This window comes from Rhipicephalus microplus, chromosome 2 (assembly GCF_043290135.1).
Source record: "Rhipicephalus microplus isolate Deutch F79 chromosome 2, USDA_Rmic, whole genome shotgun sequence".
NCBI classification, from domain to species: Eukaryota; Metazoa; Arthropoda; class Arachnida; order Ixodida; family Ixodidae; genus Rhipicephalus; species Rhipicephalus microplus.
This window is the reverse complement of record NC_134701.1, coordinates 49,839,580-49,847,053: the sequence shown is the minus strand read 5'-3', so window position 1 is coordinate 49,847,053 and position 7,474 is coordinate 49,839,580.

Below are 7,474 nucleotides of genomic sequence, written 5' to 3'. Positions count from 1 at the left end.
CGTAATTTTAAGTTGTTGTTTTCCTCTGCAAATGGCTCGTACCCAACGGAAAGGATTGGCTGATTATAAGGTGAATTAGCCCGATACTTTCTGCACTGTTTCATTCTTAGAAATGCTGAATATTTAATTATGATTTCAAGTGCCAATTGCGAATTTGAAAATATGTAGTAAGCTCACAATTTACAAAGAAAATCATTTAGTCGCAGCGATGTACTCCTGAATGATCAATAAAACATACGTGTGGCTGTACCTCAGTGTAGAGGCTACAAATGAAAGAAAAGCGGGCGCTGATGTTTCCAAGCCTAGTTTTCGAAGAGGAGGTGCTAGTATGCTTTTTCTGATAAATGAAAACGGGAACACTATATTAACAAAATGCTAATCGTTTGCTCTTGTTTATTGTAAATGCCATAGGGTAATTCAATAAACCGGATCTATGCAAGTAAAAATTGAGGGAGGTAAGGCGGCAACAAAATTTTGGGTTGACAACTTTCATTATCCTTGAATTGGACAGTTCACTTTTACTGCGCCAGGGAAATAATAGGTGTTTGTACTCCAGAGCAGCTGTCAGTGCACGGTCTGATAAATTTCGCCTGATTTCAAGCGAGCGAACTCACACCACCGTGGTGTGCAGTGTAGGTGGGAAAATAGTAATGATCGGTGCCGAAAGCGATGCTTTCGCAAGATAATCAGCCATTTCATTTAACAACAAGCATTTGTGCCCTGGTGTTAAGATTAAGTGAATACTTCGGAGATGACAGGGAACCAATGATTTAAAAAGTTCAAGGATGGGTAAGCAATTCTATGTGGACAAAGAAGAGCACACCGATAATGAGTCAGTTATGATTGCTACGACTGGAATCGAAGTACTTACCTTTCGCAAAGCTTACATTATTGCCATACAGTCAGCCAGAAAAACAGGAAGAAAATCTTGTAAACCAAGTGAAAATGACCAATCAAGTACAGGGCAATATATACCGACACCTGACTTTTCATGTGATTGCGATGCGTACAACGCAATAATGGCATTTGTTGGCAAAGTACTTAAATGTTCCTGTGATAAACCATTTAAAATACCTGTAGGTAATAAGTTAGCGTTAGTTGGGAAGATATCATGATAAACAGTTTCTGGAGAAATTTGTTGCAGAGTTAAAGGAAGCAGATCACGAACTCGTACATTTAGAGGCTCAATTATTGATTGAACAAATACTATTTGTGGTTTATGAAATCTGGGTCAATGCACGGAGAAAATGGGTCAGAATAGGAAATAAAAATTATTTTACAGGGTTTAAGGTTGCTTCACATAATCGTAAAAAAGTCTGCACAGCATGAATGTTAAAGTGGCGTTTAAAGAGGTGGCATTCGTGCTTCATGGTAGAACACTCCGTTCGCAGTATACTTTGGAAGCCCTATGCAGAGCCGTAAAGCCTATCTTTCCAAGAGAACGAGGGGCCGGAGCTTATAGGCTGGCGCACCAGAAAAAAGAACGCAGCCAAACTTTAACACAGGTCGTACTTACACCTTATATATCATCAATGTGCCTTCCTTCTCATTCCTCATCTACAGCTGTTCAACCTACGCAATGCGCCCATTGCACGTACTTCTTATGTCGCGATGTATTTAATGTGAAGGCGCCAACGGAGATGACATTATACATAACTCCAAGGCATTTCAATGATTGTACTTGTGGGATATCTTGGAACTTTTAATTAATATATATGTGCACAGGACTTTGAACAGAAAAAAACAAGAATAGAACTCTCAAGCTTCGTCTTTAAGAGAAAATCGCGATAGCAATATTCTGTCCTTGGTGGGCACTTTAACCACATAGTCCATGCTCTTTAGCTAACGTGGTTGCTTGGGCAAGTTTATACGACATGATTCACATAAAAACAGCGCATAACGACGGACAAGAAAAGAAGGAGACAGACAGTGCCGCTGTCTGCTTCCTTCTTTTCTTGTCCCTCGTTATTGGCGCTGTTTTTTATGTGAACCACGTTCTTTATTGAATAATATTACTCGAGAAGTTGAAATTGTTGATTACTACAATGTAACCGATAAAGTTAAAAGTACCTTGTGTCTGTGAAGCTTCTGCATGAGGCTTTTTGTGTAATGGGTAGTATGCTTTACACCTCGAGCAATTATGCGTACGAAGTCTTTTTTAGATTGCTATGTACGCACTTCGTAAATAGGCGCAATAACATGTGTGCCTTTTGTAATGGGTGGTCGGCTTGAACCAAGAAGTCGTTATGATAATCATGTTCTGACCCGCGATGGCAATGTACGCTTGTACCATGCAGTAGTGCTGCGATATTACATATTGTAGTGTCAATCTCTTATGTGAGGCTCGTGTGTTTGCAACGCATGAGCGTTATTTTCGCTGTATTTTTAAGCACGGAAAGTCACTTTACCAGTATTTTCAAGCACAGACTTGGCTTTGTGATAGAATACCTGCTTGGCATGAAAACGGCCGATCCTCACTCGGACCCGTAAATTTTCTCATTCGATTAGATTAGCATCTTCGCGATTTTACGGTTACGCACTAGATTACTTTTGGCTAACAACCAACGACGCCCACGCCGACACAAGAATTTCTGCGAAAGAAGCACTTTAATGCGCTCTTGTTATTATTAATTACAAATCTACGCTGTCGAGTCCCCCTCACTGAACGTTTAACTTCACAGGTCTGTCTAACTCAGCCACCTTTATGCCTTCACTGTATAATCAAAATGAATCACTGCAGCACTTCTTTTCGACATGCCGAACATTTAAAATGCAAAGCAATCGACTATACTGGAAGAACTACCCGCTAATAGTTGGGCTACAACTTTTGCTTTCAGTGACCAAGAAAAAGACGGTTCAGGTATCAAGCACTACGTAGCAAAGGGCACAACACATACAGCAGTTAAAAAGGAATTAATGCATTCATGGTGGACTGTGCACGTTCCCAAGTTGTCACGTTGTGCACAGTTCTAGTTAACAGGGTCTAATTAGGTTTAACAATACGGCATGTTGGGCCAGAAGTGCACAGCTGCATGAAAGACGTGGTGCAAGGTACAACCTTACCTGGCAAACGGCTCGGTCTAGCCTTGAGGAAGAAAAGCCTGCTTGTCCAAACGGCGGCTCGAAACGAATTCTATGTACAGATTTTTTTTTTCATAACGTCACCTAAAGTCTTTCACGTGCCTTGTGAAGGCTGCTGACAAACACTGTTTTGTCTATGGCTAAGAAAAGATTAACATTAAGATAGCATGAAAAATACAAGTGATTTCGCGCCACGTATGCTTCATTTCTGTTAGATATATTAAAATATTTGAAAAAAAACTAAGCAATTTACTATCGAAATGCTTTTGAAGCATGTGCATCACTTTCTGCAGAATTGATTTGAAATAACTCGTGTTCCGTAAGTTTGCTGAACATATTTGTGGCGCAATGCTTGGAAAATGAAGACGCGAAAGCAAAACAAATGAGCGTCCATCTTCTGTGTCGGGTGCTCATGAGTGGGTCATTCCACGCCAACTGTCCCAACACGACAATGTGCTATTTAATCTGAAAGAAAAAAATCAGCACTATCTATGTGAAGAGAAAGTCTTACACCTAAACATTTGCTGCGAAAAAAATTTCTGTTGCACCACAGACATCGGAAGTTTTCCGAAAAGTTTAAAAGAATGGCTCTATATTACTTTTTGCTGGGCTACTTGGTTATTTGACATATTGTAAGATAATTAGCGCAACCTTCGCTCACTCATCCACCCGAGCGTCGTGTTTGTTTCTCGGGTGGATGAGTGAGTGATTGTGTGAGTGTATGCGGGAGTCAAGCTTGCGTTAATTATATCACAATATGTCTCAAAAGCACGGCTCAAAAACAATTTATTAAAAAATCAACTATGTTTTAATTAGTTGGGCGCACATTTTTTTCTGCAGAACATTGATAGGCTTTACACTTAAAGCAGATTTCAGCTATTTTGACCCTTTCATGTCCTTCTGATATGGGCTTGAATATAATAAATATGCTCCCTATTGAGAAATTTTTACTGGAAAGACATGTTTATGGTAAACAATAGTCATGTTCTTGTAGAATGCACGAAAAATAGTTTCAGCCAAACATAGTTTAAAATTATGCGTACAGCTGGCAAAACTCTTGCAAAAAAAAGGAAGCCATTGCCAAAATTTAGCCGGAAATTGATTATTGCAGCGGTCCTAGTTAATATTCTCTAAATAGCGTATCCATTAGCAGCATCTATTACCCACAATATGAGAATGTTTCATTGCATTATTGTTTGTTTTAGTGAAGAAAAAATGTCAAGTTGATTTTCTCTTGCACACGTTTAGTCCGTGTAGGAGAGCATGCGAACGATAACGACTTGCGTGGACGAGGTTTTCTGCGCTCATGGGCAAGCATTCTCGCAACTTTGTCAGCTGCTTATTAAAATGAAATATTAGGCAGTATTGGAAACGTGATCCCTACTAGAGCGCATTTGATTGTATGTCAGTGTCCGCTGACAGCGTATACACAGCGGATCGCAGGCAAGTGACACTGGTCAACAGGCCATTACCTGCGACAAGATTTAGAAGGTGAGATGTACGCCGCTGCCATGAAAAGCATCACTCACCTAATATGGCGGGTATGCTGCAAAATTTACCAACACAAACATGTTCAAGCGACCACGGTGTCCCCGTCATTAAATAAGCCGTGACCACCTACCTGTGTACCACTTCTGTAGTCTTAAATGCAGAGTACTGCATTAAAAAAAACTGTACAAACCAAGATACTCCTTGCAATCCTCCCTTCTTTTGTTGAAGCCGCACTGAGCGGGAGAAAACCTTAATTCGCTGGTCTTCGCTGATAATTATGATCGAGTGCCGATGAATGAAAAGGGAAGTCGGAAGACTGTTGTTGTAAACTCTCATCGATAACGTGCTTGATGCTGTGCTCCCAAGACGGGCAACAAAAAGAAGAAAAGTTCAATTCGCAGATTTCTATCAGTGGTCTTTTTTCAGAAAAATAAAAATCAAGCAAAAATGAAGTTTTTAACGAGGCCATAAAAAGTGTTTAAAAGAAAGCGTGGAAGTGACGAATGTCAGTATTTCAGGAGGCGACGGTCCGTCTATAGCCCCCTATTTTGTTACTAATAATATCTGCCTCATGAGTAGCACTCATACATGCGTCAAGCATGAATACACAACTAGTCCAACTATCTGTTTATATACAAACCATAACGCGTGGGTGGACTGTTATTCAGATCTAAAGGGGGTATCAAAAGTTCCGGCATGCAGGCTCTTATATCCCATGAATTTCTATGGAAGCGTGTCCTAATAATTTTCGATCGGGACTGTGCATAGAATAATGCACTATTGATTGCTTTAGTTTTGTGTCAGGGGGTAATGAGCTTACGAGTGGTGTTTCTTGGCAGGTGTACATAGTTCCAATGATTACACAAGAACTTCCATACGTCAGAGTGCGCGAGTGAGAAAGTTAGGTTCCTTGTTTCATTAAAATTTATTACATCAATCGCCCACCATTAATAAAGGCACCACCCATGGTTGCAACTGCTATCGTGCAGAAAGTGAAGTCATCAAAAAAAATATAAGCGGTGGTCTTCGTGTGCGATTGAGTTCAGCGAAATGGGTACGACTTTCTACTCATGCCAATTGTGTACCGAACATTTTCGTATTGTTAAGGGGAATTCCTTTGGATACTTCTCTCTGGGCTATCATTTGCGAGAAGTCAAAAGTTTGATCAGTTCAATGTTTTCTTGATATAATTTCTTTCATTCCAGAGCACGAAGTGAGGACAACAAGAAGAGCATACTTTGAAGTGGGCTTAAAGAGGGCAGGAGGGCACTTGCGAGCATCCTTGATGGGAATCACATGCGTCTATAATTTGGCGAGGGACAGCTGAGGTTGATCACCAGTGGTCTTTGGTGCTCATATTGTCCGGATGCCGGAGTTTTCTTTTTTCACGTGAAGAGCTGCTGAGGTGTCAAGATTTGGTTTTCAAACGGCTTTCGTAGGTTATATTTTCCTACTAGGCGTTTCACGGCTCCTCCACCGCCATCGCGAGCTCCCTTCCCGTGTGATGTTGCGAAAAAGTTCATTTCCCCATTTTATAGTGCACACTACTTTGCAGCATATTCACCATTCACGTGTGTGGTGATTTTCATGGCGGAGGTGTACTTTTCTATTTCTATATTTTGTCGCTGGTAACGGCCCATCAAACGCAATGGTGTCACCTGCCTGCGGTGCGCGAAAACGCTATTCAGTCCGTCAGCGGACACTGGCGTACAATCAAATACCCTCTAGTAGGAGTCATGATTTGAATACTTGCTCATACTTTATATATATAAACATGTCAGAAAGCCGATATCGTTGCCAGAATGTACACCCATCGCGCAAGAAAGCTCGCGTCCGCGCAAGTCGTTGTTATTGCTCGCATGCTCTCATACAAGGACTAAACATGTGCAAGCTCACACACAGTGGAGGCGAACTTCAAAAGTTTCGAAGCGGCAGTAGTAATTCAAGTGGCGAGAGGTAAACTTTAATGTGTTACGATAAGAAGACCGACTCGGAAGAGCAGACACTGATATATTTTCAGCCGGTTAAGCGAGCAGTGCCAGCAATACAGATTAGCTCGCGCTAGTTTACGTTTTTTGTCCTCTTCATCTCCATGCCACTGGTACGTATCATGACCCTGGCTGCAAAACCCCATCACGCAGCTTTAAAGGTTGTTGTCTGACGCACTCTTGTAGGACTTGATGCGCGAGACGCGGACAACATCACCAGACCGCACAGCAAATGGTGATTGATAGATGGGGCTGAGAGGTGACAGGTGTTACTTGACGCAATACACGGTAAGGTCCTGTGTAATGAAACAAAAGTTTTTCTGATAGGCCCACCCGACGATGAAAAGACCAGAGTAAAACGTGGCACCGGGAGCGAAAAGTACGTCTCGATGTTCCGCATCAAGGTTGGTTCGTTTGCGACGCTGTCAGTCGAGCGCTGGCGAGTTAACGGGCGTGATCGGCACACGCGACAGTGTCGTGGGCATATTCGCTGTGAACGAGGTATGAGCTGAGACGACTGTGTCAGGTGGTAAAGCCGGCTCTTTTCAGTACTATAGGTAGAACGGCGGGAAGCCCGCTGTGTCGTGACGGAATGAATTATACGCGAAAGTACACGTACATATCGAGCATATCTTTAAGAGTACAGTTAAAACGTTCCGTGAGGCCATTGGTTTGAGGATGGTAAGTGGTAGTCAGTGTGTCTTGCGTGGAACAAGAACGCAGGGTGTCGGCGATGACTTGGGATAGAAATGTACGGTCACGGTTTGTGAGGAGTTGCCTCGGGGCACCATGAACCACTATTACGTCCCGTAACAAAAAGTCAGCGCCGTCAGTTACACAGCTTGTCAGTGGAGCTCGCGTAGCGTGTAGCGTAATCTCCCATCGCTGCTATCTATTTGTTTCCCAATGTTGAT